Genomic DNA, 23,482 nt, shown 5'->3' on the forward strand with positions numbered 1-23,482 from the left:
AACATTGACCGGGAGAAGGGCATCATGTACCCACAGACAATCGAAGAACAAGAGTTTGGAGATCGTATGATGGCCTACGGACTGAGAAGCAGCAACAGACCCACCTCCCATGTCAAGTTTTCACTGAAAAAGATATGTACAATTGCCATTATTTTCTTTGTTATGTTTGTAGTTTCAGTAGCTGTATTCCACTGGTTTACAGTGCGTTCAGAGGAAGAGAGAAGAGCTACTAGCAATGTTACATCTGCTGCCACAACAGAGCACCCCATGTCCAAGCAAACTGGGATAAGCACCAGCAATAGTTATGACACCCCTGTGCCCACCATGACACCTTCCTCACCCCAAGCAGACCCCACAGAATGGGACATGGTACTTGATCTCACCATGAATCCCCCTATGACAGATACCCCTAAACGTTCCCGCCAAAATAAACGAAGTGTCAGAGATAAAATGGGTCGCGAGGAAGTGCAAGTCAGATATACTTCACGTACCCAACGTAAGAAAGAACAGGCTGAGCAAATATCAGACTGGGTCAGTAATCTCCAAAACACAGTTGTTTACACCTTCGACCAGCACTCTATGCCTGATTTCCACTCCCAGCGCCCTAGTAAGAGAGCAGAGGATAATGGGATTCACAACGTTCTAGTAGACAACATGTGGTATAGAGACATGAGGGAGGTTGGAAGAAAGGTCACAAATGAGTCCTGCTTTGTATGTTCACACATTCCTCACGCTGTAAGCGCAGATAAATTACTCTTTCCCAAAGAAGTCTCACCGCCCACCGCCAAATGCCTCCTACACCTGTTCCTTTGCCGCATACATGGTCAGAAACAGCTCCACTCAGCCAAAATAGATGATGCATTGCTAAACGCCACAGAGTGGGATGACAAGTATGTTACATTCACAGTTGTAACTAGCCAATTGGAGTTTGAAAGGAGAATGGAGGTTTACCGTGGTATGAAAGTGCCTGCCGACATAATGCAGGTTTGGGAATATCACTATAAGATACTAGGGTACTTCACCTTCCCAACGCCTCCATCGAAATGCTACTCACCCGAACATCAACGAGCTAACCATACCCATGACACATGCCCTTGTCAGTGGAGACCAATTCTGCACCCAAAGGCCAATATTTATTTCAACAGCAAGAGGAATGGTCCACATGACTTAACATGTAAGGCAGCCTCCTTAGGTAGCCGAGTTGTAGGACAAGAGCACAAACATTATTTCAATGATGATATTGAGAAGGAGTGTGCTGAGATATGGGCACAAGAAACTAGAAGATGCACTTTCAATGAGGGTACACCATACAAACCGAAAAGAGCATACAAGCTCAAGTCTCCTCTCCTTTGCTTCCTAGGTAATGGAACAGTTCCTGTGGGTCGAAATACTAATTATAACAGCACTAGTTTTAATTTGGACCTTAAGTACGGCACCTCCAGCCCCATGGACATCTATTGGGCCTGCGGAGAACACATCTACCCGCAGCTGCTTCCCCACTGGCAAGGACTTTGTTCACCGTCATGATGCATGAACTGCATCTGGTTGTCCCAGCAGCGAACATTTCCAACATTCATACCCACCCGATGACAAGTGATGTCACCCTGCTCCACCACCAGAAAAGGGAAGTCAAAAAGTATTTTTCGGATGGCCCTTTTCATGAGATTCCACAAGAATTTCGCCTTTTCAACGATGCTGAACTTTCTTCGGGGGCGTTATCCCCCTGTTCCAGACCAAAGCCAATGCACGCTGGTTGCAAGTCACACGATATGAACTGATGCAGCTTGTCAACAACACCCGTGATGGGTTCAACGCCGTGAAAGAAGAACTACGACCTTTGAGACTCATGGTTCTGGAACACCGCTATGTTCTGGACCAGCTAACTGCGATGAATAGTGGTGGATGCGCCAAGGTGGGAAAATCGTCCTGCTGCACTTTCATATTGCAAAAAACACAGTTGATGGACAGAATGTAGAACAATGTCATACATTCACCCCAGTACAAGGATCTGGGCCTAAATCCATCGTTTTTTTGCACTCCACACCACCCTGGGTTAGACACTGGCTATATGCAAATCAGCTCTGACCCTGTGCCTCATGGGAACAGTCCAGTCCGAACTACCAAGCCATGTCTTTCCCAGACCGGAATCAAGCATCCAAGAACCGGTTTCTGGCTATCAGCCTTCATCAGCCTGGATAGCTTGACTCCAGTGGTGTGGAGAGCCTGGGACTCACGTCTGAGCATACCCAGCCCACTCGGGGTGAAAATTGCAAAAAACACAGTTGATGGACAGAATGTAGAACAATGTCATACATTCACCCCAGTACAAGGATCTGGGCCTAAATCCATCGTTTTTTTGCACTCCACACCACCCTGGGATAGACACTTTCATATTGGCCAGTGATGCAGATAATGGAACACTTACAAAGGCTATGAAGGAGTTGGACAATTTGGGGAGACAGATGCCTGAGGAGGGAGGTGCAAAAGCAGACTTTTTTGCTAATTGGTTCAACTTGGACTGGATGCCTTCATGGTTGTCTGCAGTACTGAAATGTTTAATGCCAATATTAAACGTGTTGTTGCTGTTGTATTATGGAACACAGATTATGCTGTATTGTGTTAAGAGATTGAGGTCTAAGGTAGGTGAGATGAACTATGAAGACTCGGGAGAATACACAGGAATACGCACGGGACAAGGGGACGGGGAAGAGTTAGCAATGTTAAATATAGTGGAGCTCACCATCCCTGACTCTCGCACAGCACAGGTTCCTCTGGATAGTAACTACCAGGCCCAGGTTCATAGTGGCCCACCACTTCCCTCGGGTAGAGACTTGGTACATCCTTATGAGACAATGTGTGACAAATTAGGGTGACCACATGAGGACTTAGGAGATGCCCTGAACAAAAGCCCCGAAGAGCCGGTCCTTCATGACTCACCATGGCCACTCCCCCCGGCACCGGCTAAACATGCGGATCGAATGGTGTTCAATGTTGTTCAATAATATGAACAAGAGGGGGGAATGAGAGAGGGAAAGAATTTACTGTATAAATATCCTGGGACATTCTTATCACTTAGCTAGCATGAACACCTGTGTAGGCCTTACTGTTCAAAAATATAGGCCTAGGTTAGATTGGCCAGAGTGCTGCCATTTTCTGTTAAAGTGAGCAGAAAGCTGGTCTGATCAAGAAATCATCCAGCTCCCAGCTCCACTGCCTGCGAGGCTTCTCCTGTTTGGAGCCCCCACCCCAATGTGTGCTACAGTCCAATTCTTTTGACATAACAGAAGGCCACATCCTCAAACTGTATTTGAGAAAAGAGGAACTTAGCCCCTCAGCAGTGTCATGCAGCTGTGATGGGTGTGGTAACAGGATATACAAATGGTACATCCTCACATAAAATGTACTCCCTTTTGTGCAATAAAGCGCTTTTTCTGTTAAACTAAAGCTAATTTACGGTAAGCTTCAAGTCAACAAGGCATGACCTTTAGTCTAGCATAAGTGCCACGTTTGCGAGTAAAGGCTGCTTTTCAAACATATAGATGGGAAGGGTACTTTTCAGACCATAAATGACGTAGGAAGAATAAATAGCACAAGGTGGCGTGAGATGACATTGCCATCCTTGGTTTTTCCCTTTAATACATTTGAAATGTTTAAACTTGTAATTGCAGGATTTCTCACTTATAGGCAGATGTGAGTATTCCCAGATAAAATGTACTTTGCTTTTTGAATGCATTTCTGCCACAAATGATAAATGTGTCTTTAAGGTTTTAGACTCTTTCTCCCTAGCAGTTCAGAAGCTTGTATTCAGTAAATGCAATGTTCAGTACTGAAATCTAAATCCACGTGACTACCTGAGAATGCGGAGCACTGGATACAGAACTTGATTTTTATGCCTTTGTATTAAAGAATCTAGAAGTTGCATCTTCTTAATAAACCTGTTAAACTTTCAGCCTCAGTTCCCACGGCTCACATATCTGTTTTCTCTATTTTTAGATTAAGCGTTCCTGCACACTCCGGTACAAATTAAGGTGCCCCTTTGTCCCTAGCTCACTCCTTCGCTCATCCCAGCGCTGGCTTTCTGAGCAGTTGGGCCCAGCCCCTTGCCCTTCTGCCCCGTAATAAATCTCCCTCTATCAAGATACCTTCTCTCAACAAAATCCACCTTCCATTGCAAGTGAAAGAACAGAGAGAGTATTAGTGCGCAGTCATCACTAAACCAATTTATGTCCTCCAGAGTGCACTTGCAATTTCTTACCGTATGAATCCCAATGAAGACTTCCTTATCGGTCAGAAATCGCACTACCATTATTCAAATATTATATCAGTCCCCTGACGCCTACTACTACTGGCTCCTACCCTACTCCTATGGATTTCATTTGTTCCCAGATACCAATGGCAAACGGTTCATCTTCGGTTTGCAGAGTAAGCTGATTAACATCACATCCTTCATCGCAACAGTAACATATTAATTGTTATGAAAAGTTCAAACCAGCAAAATCAGAGATGTTTCCTAATCAGGACTCCTTGTTGACAAATTTCTAATTGTGGCCATACTCAACGGGAAGCTGCCGCACACCCACGTCAGTAACTTGTGATACTGGTGGACATGAAGTTTCCCTAACCATCCAAGATTTTAGCAGTCACTGAGGGCTCTTTATTGTCACCTACAGTTTCAGTGCTACATTCAACCATTCCTTGCGTTTTTCCTGTGTGTTAAGGTTGTGAATGCTTGTATCACTTGCAGACTATAGTAATGGCATTCATCTTCACTCCCCTGCCTGGCCTTTAGCAATTTGTTCTGGATTTGCCTAATCTTTATTACATTGGCTGCCGTTTAAGAAGCTTATCAATTTCAAGGCCTTGTTTGTGGTCCAACCAGCCTTTGGCAATAGTGGGACTCGATTTTTGAGAAAAAGTTGCCAAAACCATGAACCTGAAACACTGAGTGGACTAGTCTCTTCATTGTGCCTCTAAAAATTTGATCCAGAAAGCTACAGCCTGTTTAGAAGAAGTTGCTGAACATCACTTCAATTGAAAGAAGCTGGGCTCTGGAACTCTGTCCTTGGCAATTTAAGATTGACCGTGATCATCTCAAGTACAGAAAGAAATTTAAGAACGGTCTCCTTTCATCTTAATGGGTGCAGCCAATGTCTTCTCCAACAATATTTTCTATCAAACTTTCAATAGTGCCAAGTGACCTTTCGGATGTATGTGCACATTAGAAATAAATTTACCGTAACATGATCTGACTCCTGCCTGACCTTGTTAACTACATAACTGCCGAAGCTTCCAGCACAGATTCTGTACACAAACTGCCACTCTCCGTGTAGAGGAGAATGCCATTCAGATCCTTTATAACGGTACACCTGCCTCTTTCTTTTGCTTAATCTGTAAATTACTTTTGATGTGTCTAACCAAATTACGCTCTGGATGACCAAACACTAAATGATTGAGGTAGAGTTGTCAAATGGTCCTCCCTCTTCCTTGGGGCCAGACACCTTTTTTCTTTTTTAGCATACTGACAGCGTCATATCACCACGCTTACTAGTCATCTTCCAGGTTTTAGAAGCTCCAAGATTATTCAAATGGCATTCAATCTGCATAAAGAGCCAGAGGATGACGTGCAACTTTAACTAAGGGTTTCATTTGAAAATTACGGCAGCCAATGCAGGACCTGTCTTGGCTTCAGAGCCATGGATGCCCACTATCTACCTTAAACTGAAAACTCACAAATTGAAATTTTCAACTTCTTCAAAACAAATTAAGACAACTACATTCAATCCTGGGTGCTTGGACCATCTTGTATTGCATGGAATTTGTGAATGTCCATATCTATGCCCAACTTCAGGTAATGACTCAAATGAGGAAAAGGTCACAAAGCGATTTAGTACTTTCCGGACAAACTCACATTAACAGCAGCTTTGTCCACCTCCAAGGTCTATCACAATTTATTGTGACCACCTGAAAGTAGAATTTCACACCAACTCAGAAGTCTTAAAAGCTAGAGTAGAGTAAATAGTAACAACTCTACCATGATCAACCTACACTGACTTCCAATACATGGCTGCACTCTTCATCACAAGCTGCAATCACCAATTTCCTCACAGAGAAAATTATCATTTCAAGAGACCCACATGCACGCCAAAACGTGAACAGTCATGACAACCCTCATTCCTAGTGCCATAAAGAAAGGTTATATAAAGTAGTCTCTGGAAGTCTCCTTCCACTCCATTTATACCTGCCCATTCTCTTGAGGAATTGAGAAAGGAGTTAAAAACCAAGGGAACTATTCACAAAGGAAAACTTACGCAAGAGTAAATCTACACGTTTAAGTTAAAACGTACACTTTTGAGTAACTTTACAACTTTTAGCTCATCACCACTTCCGCATGTAAAGGTACACAAAAGTTTAGGCTTACATGTCCTCATCAGTTAAGATAATATATGATTGTAAACTTACTACTAGTGGTGAGTTTACAATTATATTTTACGTTCCGCAGACTAGGCAGACATCCCACCATGATAAAGTATAGGAAAACATTATATAAGTTTAACAAACTTTAAAAAAAAATGTTATTATCTTTATGTGGATATAAATTAATTGTATATATTTTTAGAAGTAGAACAAATAAACAATGCACTATTATCTTAATTTTGAATGAAATATGCAATTAATGTATAAAGTACATATAATAAAAATATGTCCAAAGATGTTTACATTAATAAAACCACCTGAAGTAAAACGGTTGTATTACTTTGTTACACATTGAAGGTTATGTATAGAATTTTAATATGTTAAATATGCAATTTACAAAATATATATTTGTTTTACAATAAAACAATGAATAATTTATATACATTTTTTAACATTAAAATAAAGGTGTATATATATCTTTTTGAAGTTTAAATAATTTAACATACTTTTCTATCGGGTTCTATTTTAAGTGCCTGCCTCCATTATTTTCTATGCAAGTGTGTCACAGTACCACTAGTGTGTTGTGCTGGGGCTTACTACAGGTCTGACCTGGAGTATATTTACTACTGCATAGGGTCCTTTCGGGTTGTAGTCATTTTAGAATAGCAGGTTGTGCTTAGCGATGGTCTTATTCTTTTGTGGTTGGGGTCATGTCCTTCCGTAAACCCCTCCCTTACCCACATATTACTCCATCCAAAACCTCAGACCTCTAGTAGTAAGTAACCTTCAGTTTCCTGCCACTCCCCTGTCACCTACCACATTTACTACTAACATACATACCTATGTGTGCAGAGATCTTCACAGATGGGGTGGAGATCTCCGCACAAAAAAAAGACAGGAGAGACGGGGCATTAAACTCTGCATGTAGGTTTGTGAATAGAATTTGTAGCACATCAGTAGTACTAATAACCATACTACAAAATGCAGTTTGTGAATAGGACCCTAAGATCATCTGGAAGCATCTACCATGCATTTGAGCACCATCACTCAGTGCCAGCTATACCTGCCAACTTGCATATATACTCATCAAGTTTCTATCATTGTACACATTCTGTAACTCACTGGTTGTCCAAACGTTTGCGGGTAAGCACTGCCAAAGTCAAAATGTCTGGACTTGGCAAACTGGTGCCATGGTTATATATTTGTATTTTTTATTGCAAAAACATCAAAAGGCCTGTACAGCCTGTACATCAAAAAGAAAATAAGTCACCACCTAAACGTGGCTCCCATATGCTTGTGCAAAAACATTCACAGGTGTGGTTGTTTTACTACTTAAGTTTTTTTTTTAACTTAAAAGCATTTCAGGTGTGATGCATTTTAGCAGTATTAGTATCGTTTGAGGCAAAGACAAAATTAAATCCCAACCTAACCAAGCACTCATACTGTAGGCAGGTATAGTGATATTGTCACTTAAACATTGCATAACAACTATAAAAAAGAGATGAAAAATAAATCACGAATCAACACTCTAACTGCAAGCAAAATAAGTAATCTTTATTTCGATAATCTTTATTTCGGCAATCTGCCATAAAAGATACAATAAAATTGATACAAAAAAAAAACCAGTCATACTTTCAACCCCTTAGCAAACCATGGAAGTACACAATCCGTCGGATGTTCGGGAAAGCAGTACAAAATCAGTGCTTAGTGCTAAAATACTACTAATACACATACAGTCTATCATAATACAAAAAAGAAGTTAAAACACATTAGACAATACAAGATAAAACTTGGCTCTTGCATACAGTGTCATAATTATCAGAATGAATGGCACAAGGACGGGCAAAAAATTAGGGTGTCCTAGAGATTAGGCGAAGTCTCTTATGCCAAACTGCCTCTAAAAACTTCGCCATTACAAACACAGTTACTTTGGTCAAGTCAGGTTTAAGGATTCGAAAAGCCTCAGAGCATCTACGAAACCCTAGATTCTTGCATAAGGGAGATACCCAAGATCTTCTGGCAGCAGAGTAGGCTGGACAAAAGAAGACTAGATGGAGTTCGTCTTCCAGCCTGCAAATGCAGCCCGGGCAATTCTCCGGGTTTGACTGTTTCCATTTACTCGTAAGTGCTCTTAACGGAGTACTATAGCGCCATTGGAGGAATAGCTTCCGGGCCAGATTTGGGAAAATATCATCCCAAACTGGCTCGAACTTATAGGAATCCTTTACCACAAGAAATTTATCTACCAGTGAGTCTGGGCGTGTACCCTGGATATGGGATGCCAGATTGCATGCATAATACGTAGCCACAAGATGTTTACGGGGCATGCCCTGGCAGGCGACTAAAGGATCATTCCACAGGGACAAAAGGCCCAACCGGTCAAATTCAGATTTAATGTATTTGAACCACGGGATATTCTCTACATCCGGTAGGGCAAGAATTCCCTGCAGTTCCTGCCTGTAGTTGGCTAGCTCGGGGGTTGTCCATAGTCTTCTCCAGAAGGTTAAAGGTTTCACACCCACCACTTGGTCCAAGGGTTTTAGGCCCAGATCCAGCCTTAGTGGCAGGAGTGGAGTGCTTGTCGGTAGCTTTAATAACTGCCTGAGAAATTTGTTTTCTAAGGTGACCAGATCTTTTTAACAAGCATACCCCCAGAGTTCACTACCATGGAGGATCGCTCCTCTGGCCTGGAGTCTATAAATCTCCAGGGGAGGGGCTAGCGGCCTGATGGATGATCTGTTGGAGTTTACTAGCCTAATAATACCCCCAGATAGTTGCGCCAATCTAAGATGTGACTTGGCCTGGTGATCGCCCCAATCAAACTTTTCATTGATAGTCACGCCCAAATACTCAAAAGTGTAGACTCTTTCTAGTTGGTTAGCACCTATAAACGGATTGGGGCGTGTCTTTTTGGGGGGGTTAAAAATCATACACTTAGTTTTTGAGGCATTTATTTCGAGCCCATGCTCTCGGCAAAATGCCTCGAACCCTTCCAAAATTCGTTGAATCCCGATAGGGGATTTTGAAAGCAGTAAGGTGTCATCCGCGAACATGATCGCGGGCACCCTAGTGCCACCAAGCCGCGGTGCATCTGTGTTGTTAATGGTATTTAAAAAATTGATTACTCCATTGACAAAGAGGCAAAACAGAGTCGGCGCTAGGACACAGCCCTGCCTTACCCCTATGCCAACGGGGAATCTATTAGAGAGACGGCCCAACCTCCCACACCTTACCTGTGCAAAATTTTGGGTGTGTAGACGGATAATAACATCTAAAAGAGGGTGGGGGAGCCCGAGTTTGACCAGTACCGTCCATAATTTGCTCCGCGGAACAAGATCGAATGCCGCTCTGAGGTCGACGAAGACGGTATATAGCGTGCCCCCCTCCACCCTCACAGTCTTCCAAAAAATAAGAACCAACCTAAAAAGTTGATCCGTAGTTGAAACCTTGCTCCTAAAGCCCGCCTGGAATGTACTCAACACTGAGTGGTCAGTCATCCAATCCTGAAGGCGGTCAAGAATCAGCCTCGCAAAAAGTTTCTGCGAAACATCAATCAGGCTGATTGGCCTGTAGTTGGCTGGGAGCAAAGGAGAGCCCTTCTTGAAGATTGGGACAATCTCTGCTCCCAGCCAAGTACTGGGGACCGCCATTCCTGCAAGAATTGCATTAAAAACAATTAACAAGTATGGAGCCCAGATCATGGGTTGGTGTTTAAATAAATCACCCGGAATTTTGTCTAATCCGGGGGCTTTCCCTGATGGCTGTTTTGCTATTACAGCAATAACCTCACCCAAAGAGAACTGCAGAGGGTCAGGTTCTTCCACATTTAAGGGACAGACATTTGGAGTACTCAGCAGCGAAGAATGTTCCAGTGGTACGCAGGCATGCTGCTTCTGCGGACCCGGGGCGGCCTCTTCATAGAGGCAACGAAAATGGTCCTCCCAGGCCGCAGCCGCAATATTGGCCTCAACTGCTTGAGTCAGCTCTGATGAGCCTGTTTTCACAATTTGCCAAAATTTGCGGGTGTCTTTTGTCTGGAGGGTGATCAACATGTTTTCCCAATTTGTGTGGTCCCAAGCCGCCTTCGCGTTATGAATGGCTTGCTTTAGGTCAGCCCTCCTTAACCTGATTGTCCCAGGGTCCCTAGAATGCTTCAGCACCGCAATCAGTTTGCCCTTTGCCTCCCTACAGGCTGAATTGTACCATGACTGCCTTTGTGCCCTTTCCCCACCACTGGGTTCAGGAGATCCGCAAGGGTTCCCACCAGATCCTTATGAAGATTGCCCAACTTCCGGAAAAGATCTTCGGAATGGGGATGATTTATAATAGTCTCCATAGATTCTAATGTAGGGAGTATCCTCTCGTAGAGCTCCGAGATATGGGCAGGATTGTCTAAGAGTTTGGTCCAACGAACTCTACGCCTATCATTTGTTAGGATTAGGTTGTCCTTAGATGTCGGTTGATCCGACTGGTCAATCGTGAGTTCAGATGGCAGAGCCAGGGAGAGAATCAAAGCATTATGGTCACTCTCACTTCTTGGTACCACATCAAAGGTCAAAACCCTGCTCCAGTCCAGGGTCTGGACTAAGATGTAATCCAAATGTGACTCGTGGCCGACCCTATTGAAGGTTGGTTTGGAAGGAATATCCTTCCCACATCTACCATTACAGGCCCTCAAGGAATTACTAAGGGTAAATGCCAAAATTTGTGTCGCTAAGGGCGACCATGATTTTGGTGGGGGGCCCACCAATTGAGGAATTCCCCACTGATCATCCTCTTCCCCAAGAGCTCCCTCCAGTGTCAGGGTAAGCGGCTCAAACTGACAGTTGAAGTCACCCCCTACCACGATCATAGCACCCTTTGGGAGATGTCGGAAGAATGCAGAGAGCTCCTCGACGGTGGGAGATGGTTTTGTAAGTCCTACCGGTCTAGAATAGACATTAATCAGTGCAAGTTTTATATGATTGGGCCATTCCAGTAGTACGCACTGGACATCCAATGAGTTAGTCTTGAGGGCCCTAGCCTTGCAGCCCAAATGGGATGCCACCCAAATACAGAGCCCCCCAGAGGGCCGTCCTCTCCCCTCCCATTTAGCTGGGATGGTAAAGCTCGCATATCCCAAGCGCCATTTATCCTCCCGTGCCCATGTCTCCTGGAACATGCAAACCTCTTGGGTGTCGATAAAGGACACCCAATCAGGGGTATCTAATTTACTCTGTAGTCCCGCTACGTTCCAGGAGAGAATAGACAGACTTGAGGTGCACCCGCTTAAAACCGGGGCATGATCAGATGGGGGAGACACAGTAATGGATGTCAGGTCATGGGATGGATTGTTGGGGTAAGTTCTCCCGCCTGGCACACCAGTAGACAGTGGATTTATTTGGGCACCTGTATACTGATCATGCTGTAAACTTCAATCGCAGGAGTCCAAGCCCGAAAAGACATCAAACCTATTAGTGATCTCCAGGGGTGTGAACGGTCTCAAGTGATCCATTCTATCATTGGGGTCACTCTTTGGGCGAACTGGTATTGTGTTCCACCCAAACGGGTCAGCAGCATGGTGAAAATGTGGGATTTGGGGCAGGTAGCCAGGATTATAGGGCAGTTGGGGTGCACTGTGGATAGGTAGCTGTCCACCAGTATAAGTAAGAGGGAACAACGGAGATCTCGGATAAAAATAGGTCAAGGGGCGTGGAGTGATGGAATTACTGCCCCCACCCTGGGACCAATTTAGAATGTAATTAACAGCTCGGGGGTCCCTAAAATTTATAACAACAATATCACCATCAGTGTCCTTAGCCCTACTACCCAACCATGAGAGTCGTCTTACATGCACAATCTCCCCATTGATGTTATGCGTGAGTGGTCGATACTGGGCTAGCCAGTGCATGATTTTATTTTTGAGCTGGAAGTACCCCTCCCTCTTATTATCGGGTAGGGTGGGCACTCCCGTCAAGACAACCACATATGGGGCAGCTTCCGGAGGCAGTTCTGTTTGTTGGACTCTCTGGGGCGGTCTTGTAGATCTAAAAGGAGCCCTTGTATTCTGGTGCAGATTCCCAACAGGGGCTTTTAAGAGACCAGCCTGAGTTGAGTTAGATGCCTTGGAGCTGGAGTAGAGACCAGATTGGTAATGGATGGCTTTTGATGTGTGAGGTTCGTAATGCGACTGATTTAGAGGTGCTAGGGTTGCAAGAGGTCACCTCAAGTGATGGTGTAGGAGCACCACCTGGCAATCCCTTTGTGGCCAGAGCTTCAAGCACCTCAAGCTTTTTCTCGACCCTCCTCAGCCTCTCTATAATCGGTAGAATAAACAACCTGATAAGATGTTCCATACTGTCCAGAGAGGCAGTGTTAGAGTCAGGAATTGAAGAAGGATCGGGAGGAATGTCATTTGAGCCATTTACGCTCATTGGTTGTTGCACTTGTACCAATAATTGTGGGGAAACCGGTTTGAGAGCGTCGACGTTAATTGCCACTGAAGCCGGGTCAGACCTAGTGGTTAGCTTGGAAGTCTTTCCAAAGTCCGAGTGGCTGATCTTTGGTTTTAACATATCCCCCCCCTTCCGTCTTCTCTTTGCAGGTGGTGGACGATGGATGGTTACCTGCACATGTTTCCTTGATTTAGTTTGAGCATGTTTGAATGAACTGGAGTCCTGGTGGATAAGACTGCATCAGGGAGTGGGGGACTGGGGGGAATAATAAGGTTTGCTGACTCGGCTGCCTGGCCCGGAGGTATTGGCGTGCAGTCTCTCAACAGCAGTGGAAAACTTTCTAAAATAAGGGGGTCTTCAATAGTGGGAGTACAGCTGATGGTAAGGATTGAAGTCTCCAGGGAAAAGTCGGCAGAGGCCTTATTCTTCACACTTTCGACAGAGCGACGACGCTCTGCCAGACTTTTTTCCCTGTCAGTGTCAGTCCCAGGTTTGGTAAAATAATTATCATGGGGACCATTGATGATGCTCCCTACCTTATCAGCAGAGGTGTGAGCCGAGGTCTCAGCCATGGGGAATTCCGGAAACAAGACTGAACGCAGATAAAAGGAAGAGGGCCCTGCCCGGCCTCACTCGGTCTCTGAGGGCCTCAGAGGGCCCGCCCTTTGCCCGGGCTTCGCCCCGAGCGTCGTCCCGCACGAGTCCCGCTAGCGCGGGGGATAGGCTAATTAAGTACAAGTGAGCGATGGGAGTGGCGTTCAGGGAGAGCGGCCCAGGTGCCTCAGGGCAGGTCAGTGGCGAGGACTCATGGGGAACGTAGTCCAAGCACCGACGCGCTCGCAGCCCTTAATGTCCAACGCCCGCTGTTGTCTTTAAAAGATTCCTTTCCCCAGTATCCAGGAGGAGCAGGCACCGCGAAGCGGGACCCGCGGAGCGGGTCCGGCAAGAGGTAGCGTTTAAAGGAGGAACAGCGCTCAGAATGTCGGTAGCGCTTCTGCAACAGCACGGCTCCACTCCCAACAGGTAAGCACAGAAACAAGGAAGTGACCCACACAGGTTCAGGGGCCAGTAGCTTTAGTAGCCTTGGAGTGGGCGTGGCGTTCAGGGAGAGCGGCCCAGGTGCCTCAGGGCAGGTCAGTGGCGAGGACTCATGGGGAACGTAGTCCAAGCACCGACGCGCTCGCGGCCCTTAATGTCCAACGCCCGCTGTTGTCTTTAAAAGATTCCTTTCCCCAGTATCCAGGAGGAGCAGGCACCGCGAAGCGGGACCCGCGGAGCGGGTCCGGCAAGAGGTAGCGTTTAAAGGAGGAACAGCGCTCAGAATGTGGGTAGCGCTTCTGCAACAGCACGGCTCCACTCCCAACAGGTAAGCACAGAAACAAGGAAGTAATCAGCATTTACAGTTAATATAAAAAAATATAAGAAAGCACACTTTGAGCCAGATTAGTCATTGAAGAGAAAGGAATTATTTTTAGGAGTGTCTGAACAATGTACACTGGCTTTGTGCAGTCACAGAAAGTGAAGGGTGCCAAAAGGTAAAGGGGCTAACCCATTACCGCATGCTGTATGTTGGGGAGGGTCAAAGAAAGACGTGAATGATAATTTAACAGATCAACGGATGATGCACGCTGACCAAAAGCCCCACTGTAAATGATTATACATAACGTTTTTAGAAAAAAAAGGAGTAAGGAAAGATCACTAAAGCTGTGCCAAATGCCAGACCTAAAAATGTAAGATGTGATCATGTGCAATCAAACATAACCCCAGTGGCTTACCTCTTTCTCTAGAATACCCTTAATTTGTACCTTGACGAAATTCCTTCTGAAACTACGACCCAGGTCATATCACTATTATCTCCCTTGCGGTACGTGGTTAGTTCTTGAACTTAGAATCTCCATTCACAAATAACCAAAATAAATAATACAAGTAAACCATTAGAGGATCCTTTGGTTGTTGGAGACAATGTGCACTGCACAGGCTACAACCTAAAAGATTTAGCAGGAGACGCACTGTTTCAAGTGAGGGCCTCTAGAAGGACCTTACTTGGCCCAGGATTCCCTTTATTAAGGCATCTATTTCAAGGAGGGCTAATTTTGGAGCTCGACTAACATCAGTGTTTTCATCAAGCTGGAAAGGATTCCTTGCAGTAAGCCTTCTCATAACGAAGGCAGTCTCTCAATGATGATTGCTCTGATGACGTCAGGGAATACCTCAATATTTACTGGAAGCAATTTCTGGTCATCAAGAGTATTTGGACTGACTGGTCAACAAGAGAGGAGTGAATAGGAGAGACACCGGAGAAACCCATGCCGAATTTCAGGTGGAGTCTATGACAAACCAGAGCACAGTGAAGATGTTGAGAGCTATTTGGGCAGAGTGAGTCTACCACCTTCAAGCTGCGCACGGACATGAAGCAGCCTCCTCTTCACTGTCCTGCAGGAAATACAAGGGGGGGCCAATAGGCCCCCACGCAAGCATGGCGGGGCCCGGTCCCTCCCACAACCCGTCCCCTTCGGGGCCGCGTTCCCCGCCCCCTCGCCCCGGAGGTACTGGTGTGCTTCCGGGGCGAGGGGGCGGGGTCGCGGCGGCGAAGGGGTTAAGAGCCTGGGGAGCGCGGGAAGCGGCCTCTTTGTGCCCGCGCTCCCAGGCTCGCTCCTCGCCCCGCCGTGGGGCCGTGTAATTTTCTGTTTTGTTTTCCAGGTCCACTGTCGGCGTTTCGCAGGAGCACACCCTATGAAGCGGGCAGCGAGGAGCATTTTCTTCGTGGCGGAGCGGGAGAATCTGCTGTGACCGGAGATCGGAGAATCTGCTGTGACCGGAGATCGTGCGAGCTATTGGGCCCCCAGCGGCCCGTAATGTTTTTCTGCTTTGTTCCCTCTGCAGGTCTGCCGTTCCATACTTGAGGAGCAAGCAGAGTCGACGAGGATCGTGGTCTCGGGAAGGAGCGGACAAGGGCGGAAAAGAGGAGCCATCCGGAGGTCCGAGGGATGGTGGACAGACTTCAGCAACACTGGAGCAGCGTTCGTCGCGGCCACCCATCGTTTTACCCGTCGGAAGGCTGGAGTGCACAGGGGCAACGGAGATAGGGTAAATTTACCTAGGTAGTGCGTTGCCCGTTGGGACTATGTGCCGTTAGTTAGAGTGTGGTGCGCATATTCTCATGGTGGTGTGTTGGGGTACTCATGTTCCATGTACTCATTTACTGTTCTGATAACGTGTATATTCATTAGTTCCCTCCTTCTGATTGAATGAAACTGCACTTAAAGGTAGATTCAAACTCGCTAAGTGAGGGGCAACCTAGGAAATATGGTGCCTGACATAGGGATGCACCAGCATATTACCAGGAGCGATTTTAACAACATTTTGCATAAGAAACAAGCAGGGAAATTATTTTCGCCGATAGCGTTTGGTCTGCTCTTTTTGAGTCAAAACTTAAGTTAGTTTAGAGTGTGGTGCGCATATTCTCATGGTGGTGTGTTGGGGTATTTTTTGTGGGTTAATGATACCGATGGGGAGCACAAGTTTAATTTGCGCTATGATTGAGGTTTTTGTGCGCTATGTTAGTGGGCGCTCGTTGAGCAAAAATACGCACTTTTATGTGCTCAGTTTGGACAACGAGGTTGTCGTCTGTCGCCATGCTAGTCCGGGAAAGTAAATGAAGGAATTTAAAATGAAGGTAACTGAGGATCTTTCCCGGACTAAGACAATACTGTTTAGTTACATTATTCCAGAAAGCGTTGTTGCCAAAGTACGCTGATTCTGAAAGAGTTGCATGCTCTTTCTACACAGAGAAAAACACAATTTGGGGAACATTTAAATGAACATTCCTAATTATTACTCTAAAATGCAACATTAAAACGTGTTATCAAAAGTGATGGCTTTAGAGTGGTGTGAAACGCGAGCGTTTGTCGAGTTGCCGCATGCGATATTGTCCAAGCTAATTGTTCTTGCACCGGGTTACACGCGAAGCTAAGCAGGGACAGCTAGGGCACAAAGTGGATGGGAGACTACCATTGAAGGGCAACGTTTTAATTTTGTTTTTCATTAGAAACAAAGGGTGAGATGATAAGGTACATAGTGAAGGCACCCCAATTGTACAACAGGCGGTGATGGAAAGTGTTTTTATACTAGTTAACTTTGTGGTGGGATTTTATGTAAGGTTGTATTTTAGGCTTTGCAAGTTAAAGGGGTATATACCCTGTTGTGTGTGTGTGTCACGTTTCGGGTAAAGTCCGCGCTATATATGTAAGGGCACGTATGAATACATTGCGACCCCACGTGCAATGGGGCCCGGGTGGGACCGCAGTAGGGTATACAGCTGGGCGAGAAGCAGGTACTCTGTTCTCAGGTACTGGTCGCATTCATGTATAGATGTGGTTCCTATCGTGGAGCGCTATGAAGCTTTCGGGTAAAGTCCGTGCTATATATGTAAGGGCATAAATAAATACATTCCACGTGCAATATGGCCCGGGGGGGATCGCTGTAGGGTAGTCAGCTGGATGAGAAGCCTATTCCCCTTCCATTGCTCAATAGGCCAATAACGTCACCATTCGCACAGTATAGCGAGAACATATAGTTAGTCGAAAGCGCATCTTTTATACGCGTGATGTCAGTCCCTGGCAGGGGTATGAGATAGGAACTCCTAATTTGTCTATAGTATTACTCACTCTGGAAACTGTCCCTGGCGTGAATGATGCCAGTCTGGTTTTGTGGCGTTTATGATTGTTTTAACCGAATTGTCTCTGCAAGGGCCGGGTGCGCCGCAAACATCATTTCCATGCGCAGACAGAACTGTGGGGCAGAAGGGAACGGAAATACATTGAGCTTCATGATTTCAAGGGTACAACAGGCGCAGTGACACAGGGGCCCAAAAAAGGTCCAAAAAACTCTGTTTAAAGACCGAATAGTACTATCTTTGGTACTGATCAGGCATTTACGAGTACTGGGACTAGGGACAGGGTGTGTCTTTATGCCTGGATAGAGAGGAATGTAGATTGCATGGACAAAAGTCTGGAATGCGGGTTTTCTGTTAGGCATACATGAAGCTATATCTAGCTGCCTGCGCTACCACCTAGTGGTCAAGTTTAAAAGTGCGGAATCATTGGCTTTCTACACATGGGGATGCACGAATGTGCGATATGATGGTGTTTACAGTACTTACACGGTTGGTTTGATAAATACCATTTAAATTTTAGGCTATTGGTAAAAATGGAAATATAGCAATGAGTTACATATCTTGGGATTAAGGTGGAAACATGATAGGCCCAACTCCGTTCTGTATAAAGTGCCACAGTGGAATCAGATTTTCATGCTAGAAGTGACGTGATCAGTCCAGTTCAGTTTCGAAGGGCCAAAGTGGATGTATTAATGTTTACACGGTATATCAAGTCCCGTTTGGCTCCACTTTGGTGGAGAAGTGTGGCTCAATGGTTAGAGTGGCAGACCCTGATGCAGAGGTCTAGCCCGGGACAAGTAGTCAGTCCCCTGTCTTTGCTGGTCTTGGCTCAATTTACCAGCAACTGCCAGCCTCTGATGTTCACGAATTTTCATTTGAGTACAATAGTGGGGTAGGAAGGCACTATCCCAGATCCTATCACACCTGTTTACAAGCAAGTTGGTCCAGTGAACGGTAGACCGGGGGACCACCTGGTATTGGGGATGGCAATCAGGCAGTAGGAATTTTTAAGTAGAATTGTGTAGGTAGGTTAGGTACTATCCCACATCCTATCACACCTGTTTACAAACAAGAGGGTTCAGTACATAGTTGGCCGGTGTGACCACCGGCTACTGGTGATAGCAATATGGCAATGGGCCATGTTATCTCACAAGTTATTTAAAAGGATGGGTCGGGGCCATAATAAATTGCCTGCTGACATGGGAAGAATGTTATCTTTTTCTTACAATCAGGAATGTCCAATGTAGGCACAGGAGGGCTGCACCCATGACAGATTGGCAGGATAGCCAACACGCTTTTAAAAATGTTATATTTAGAGGCACTGTATCTAAATGCATTTAATATGTTAATTCTAATCTCAGGGATGCCGCCCATTGTACGCCTACAGTGGGGCAAGAACACGTCAAACGATCATTTGTCAGAATGGTTATAGTGCAAGGAACATGAAAAACTGCCCACATGGGTTTAAAGGCTGTGACATTAGGATAACAGTTGCTGTGCCCTCGCTGTTCCTGTATGACTCAGCAACAAGACAGTCGTGGTAGCTACTTATGTGGTAGTTAGACAATGTGACCATGAGGGCTGGGCGGGCACTGCAATCTGATCCCTGCTTAACACCCTCCTTGCACTGATCCCGCAACCCCATAATAATTTTTCTGGGTGCGGGAATTTTTTAGTGTTTTCACTTCACCTGGGTATATGCCCACTAATTACAACGGTAACATGGCAGAGTGGTCTACGTAATCGACAATACTAGTTCAGGGTGACCGGGGGGCTTGCTGATTCAAGTTACACTTGCGTACGTGCTTGCCTCGGCCTATATGCACTTGCGAGTCGACTTAACAGCATTTGGCACTTAATTCTTCCCCACCTGTTTTTTGCCCAAGTAAGTCTGCCATACCAAAGGTCAGCCAGGAAATTGCCATTCCATAGTAGACCTGTTAGTTTCAGGTAATTTCCCCAGAGGACATAGAGCACGCAAAAAACTCACTATAGTAGAGTGGATCTAAAGAGGAGGGTCGCGATCATGCCTAAATCCCATCTCTGATACTGCTGGTGCTCTTATATGGGCAGGAGGGTCAGACAGATTTGCAGATGAACAGGGCTGAACTGGGGGAGGCAGAATGGGTTGATGAACGGTAACACATTAAACCCTGATCCTTTGAAACTAATGTTGCATCATGATTTACAATAGGTGGCGGTATACTATGAATTGATTGGACAATCCTGTATGGCAGCGGGCGGGCCACCTGCTACTTGAAACTTGTTAGGGAAATGATGCTCAGTCTGGGACCACTGTCTTTACCACTGTCAGCCACGATCCAAGCCAACAGTCAGGCGCAAGGGGTTCGATATTTAGAACACGTATATCTCATCAAGTTGTGATTAGGTGGGTGCCAATACAAACGGACTGTTCCTTTTGAACTGATATCCTAATCATCCTTAAGGAGTCATGAGGGCGTTATGGTATGCACTGGGGACTCCATGCTTTGTGTCGCTGCACTGCACACTGGGTAGTGTTGGTTAATGAAGGCCATTTTACAGGGCACTCCTCGTAACACTAATACAGTCACGCTACAAGGGAACCCAGACTGAGGCTTGCTCAACACTTAGTCGGAAGTGTTTAGGAGTATGCATCTGACGCTAATCGTATCTCAAACGTGGCAAGGGATGGCAATGTAAGACTAGCACATGTACTGCAGTTATCGCCAGAAACACTAATGGTTTGTGTTTATCTTTTTCATTTATGTATGGCCGGGTCCATGGTGGATATCTGGAGTGCACCGCATCACAGCAGCTGCTACAGGTGGACAGCCCAAGGGATGCTGACGTCAGATAGAGGATGGCAAACAACAACGCAAGTGTGATGGGCGAGCGATCAAAGGACGCAGGAGGTGCCAACACAGAGTTGATTGTTTTGGTGTGTAAGCCCTTATATTGGGCTGGCGGCAGTAATGTAGCAGGATGTGGTTTCACAAAAATGGCAGTATTTGCCGTAACATGAAAATGTATACCTACAGTAACGGCGCCTGTGCACGCAGGGCCACCAGTGTCAGCATGATATGCATAGATCACCGAATGGTAAGTGACAACGGTAGAGATGGGATAGTACACAAGGGTGTACATTCCTAGCTTCGGCAACCCCAGGATTGATAGGCCTATGCAACGCCTCAGTTCCCCGGCAACCCCAGGATTGATAGGCCTATGCAACGCCTCAGTTCCCCGGTTCAGGAAGTGGGGTAAAAGTAGTACCATACACTTAAACACTTCCAGAGCGTAGTGGCTGGGTGTGGATGGTTAGCAGACTGTACAGTAGGCCAGTGGGAAGAGTAGGATGGGAGTACCAGGATAGCCCCGGTCACAGCATCTGCAGGGACCATCGAGAGGCATGCCCCCACACCCTCGTTCATTTTAGGACATGGGGTAACGATGATAGGACCCAGATTGCACCATGGGGGGGCTGCGTTTTCCCCCGGCTGCACGTAAAAGGGGGGGGGGGGGAATTAAGCGAGTGCACGGAGTCACTCGGTGAAGAATCACTCGATAAAGAGGATCTACACTTGGTTGGAGAAACTATTTCCTACACTTTAATGACAGAATATCCCACAAGGGGTCATATCAGGACACTTTAATGACAGAATATCCCACAAGGGGTCATATCAGGACCAAGTAGACTAACAGTCGGCTGATAATGAGGAGTTGACGTTTATTAGAGGCTCTACTCACAGGGTGGGGGGTCCAGTGGACAGAGTCAGGGATGTCATGGGGGTAGGGAACAAAATAGCAGGGGTAGAGGGGTTTGGATTAGGAAGTTATGACCTTTCAGTGTAGGCGGTTGGGGGGGGGCCAGATAGTCGGTAAACTACCTGGCCTGTGGCGGTAAGGTCATTAATCGGTGAGCAGCATTTTAAGGTCCTTACAGGGGGGCGGACCCATTCACGAAAGGGGCCGCCCGCGGGAGGGGCCATTGGTCTCTCTCAGAACTTCAGGGGCAGGATATGATATCCCGTTGTAAAGGGTGCGGGGGAGGGAGTCTACGCTTTCCTCAGGCTGGTAGCCACCCCTCACAACACTGAGACGTCACTAAGGTGCGCGAGTGTCTGGGCCCTCCTGTTATGGTTAAATGGAGTTCCGGGAGCGCACGTGGGTGAAACGTGCCCTGGGTTGCGCATGCGCATCTTCAACGTGAGAGCGCAGCTGTAAAAGGATCTGACACCGGTTGGCGACCTTGCCGTAGGCCTTTATTAAAGTTATTAAAAAGTTATTAAAAAGTATTGGAAATATTAGAATGCAGTTTAATTTTCAGGATGATTAGATTACGTTAGGAGACACGCTGTATTAGCTATTTGTTAAGGTTAGCCCATCATACCATGTCGAAACGGATGTCAATCTAATATTCTGAAAAGTGTGCATTTTAATAATTGTCAGAAATGTTTATTTGATTAAAATTTTTGATTTGTTTTTATATTTTAATAAATACGGCCAGGGGGGGGGGCCCGTACCCCCCCTTGACTTCCAAAGACCCCCATGTGTTGACTGGTTGAATTGGGTAATTCAGTCGGTGTTCAAGGGGGGAGGTGGCCGGCAGTCCAAGACCATGATACAAGGGGGGGCCAATAGGCCCCCACGCAAGCATGGCGGGGCCCGGTCCCTCCCACAACCCGTCCCCTTCGGGGCCGCGTTCCCCGCCCCCTCGCCCCGGAGGTACTGGTGTGCTTCCGGGGCGAGGGGGCGGGGTCGCGGCGGCGAAGGGGTTAAGAGCCTGGGGAGCGCGGGAAGCGGCCTCTTTGTGCCCGCGCTCCCAGGCTCGCTCCTCACCCCGCCGTGGGGCCGTGTAATTTTCCCCGCCCTCCATCCCTTGTTAGCAGACCTTGGGGCCTGGCAAATGGTGAGAATCAGGTTGGTCAATGTGCCAGACTATAGGTTTAGGGGGTTTGATCCAGTAGGCCTTGAAGTTCCCGTCTACTGGAAGGTAGAACAGAAGTAAATATTTTGTGCAGTGCCATGATATTTAACTAATTCTCTCCTTAGGCCTTTTTCCCGCTTACAGGAGTATCTGTACATGTATATGTTTTGTGCTTTGCTGTGTATTAACAATTTTCTCCTTAGGCCTTTTTTCCTTTTAGAATAGCAATGTCGTATTTATTATGTGTGTCTGGCGGTAAGGTCATTAATCGGTGAGCAGCATTTTAAGGTCCTTACGGGGGGGCGGACCCATTCACGAAAGGGGCCGCCCGCGGGAGGGGCCATTGGTCTCTCTCAGAACTTCAGGGGCAGGATATGATATCCCGTTGTAAAGGGTGCGGGGGAGGGAGTCTACGCTTTCCTCAGGCTGGTAGCCACCCCTCACAACACTGAGACGTCACTAAGGTGCGCGAGTGTCTGGGCCCTCCTGTTATGGTTAAATGGAGTTCCGGGAGCGCACGTGGGTGAAACGTGCCCTGGGTTGCGCATGCGCATCTTCAACGTGAGAGCGCAGCTGTAAAAGGATCTGACACCGGTTGGCGACCTTGCCGTAGGCCTTTATTAAAGTTATTAAAAAGTTATTAAAAAGTATTGGAAATATTAGAATGCAGTTTAATTTTCAGGATGATTAGATTACGTTAGGAGACACGCTGTATTAGCTATTTGTTAAGGTTAGCCCATCATACCATGTCGAAACGGATGTCAATCTAATATTCTGAAAAGTGTGCATTTTAATAATTGTCAGAAATGTTTATTTGATTAAAATTTTTGATTTGTTTTTATATTTTAATAAATACGGCCAGGGGGGGGGCCCCGTACCCCCCCTTGACTTCCAAAGACCCCCATGTGTTGACTGGTTGAATTGGGTAATTCAGTCGGTGTTCAAGGGGGGAGGTGGCCGGCAGTCCAAGACCATGATAGTTCTACAACTATTACGCTCCTCTATGTCATGGTTGTTGAAATCACACAAAAGAAACTTGCAAGTGTCTTTACA

The 23,482-nt window shown here is 46.1% G+C and overlaps 1 protein-coding gene across 2 annotated transcripts in view; it reads right to left on the reverse strand.

Moving 5' to 3' along the window:
• The window catches only part of PEX14 (peroxisomal biogenesis factor 14), a 551,896-nt gene that overhangs the window by 181,468 nt on the left and 346,946 nt on the right, over nt 1-23,482 (reverse strand). The window lies entirely within an intron of this gene.

Source organism: Lissotriton helveticus, chromosome 5_1, assembly GCF_964261635.1.
Source record: "Lissotriton helveticus chromosome 5_1, aLisHel1.1, whole genome shotgun sequence".
NCBI lineage: Eukaryota > Metazoa > Chordata > Amphibia > Caudata > Salamandridae > Lissotriton > Lissotriton helveticus.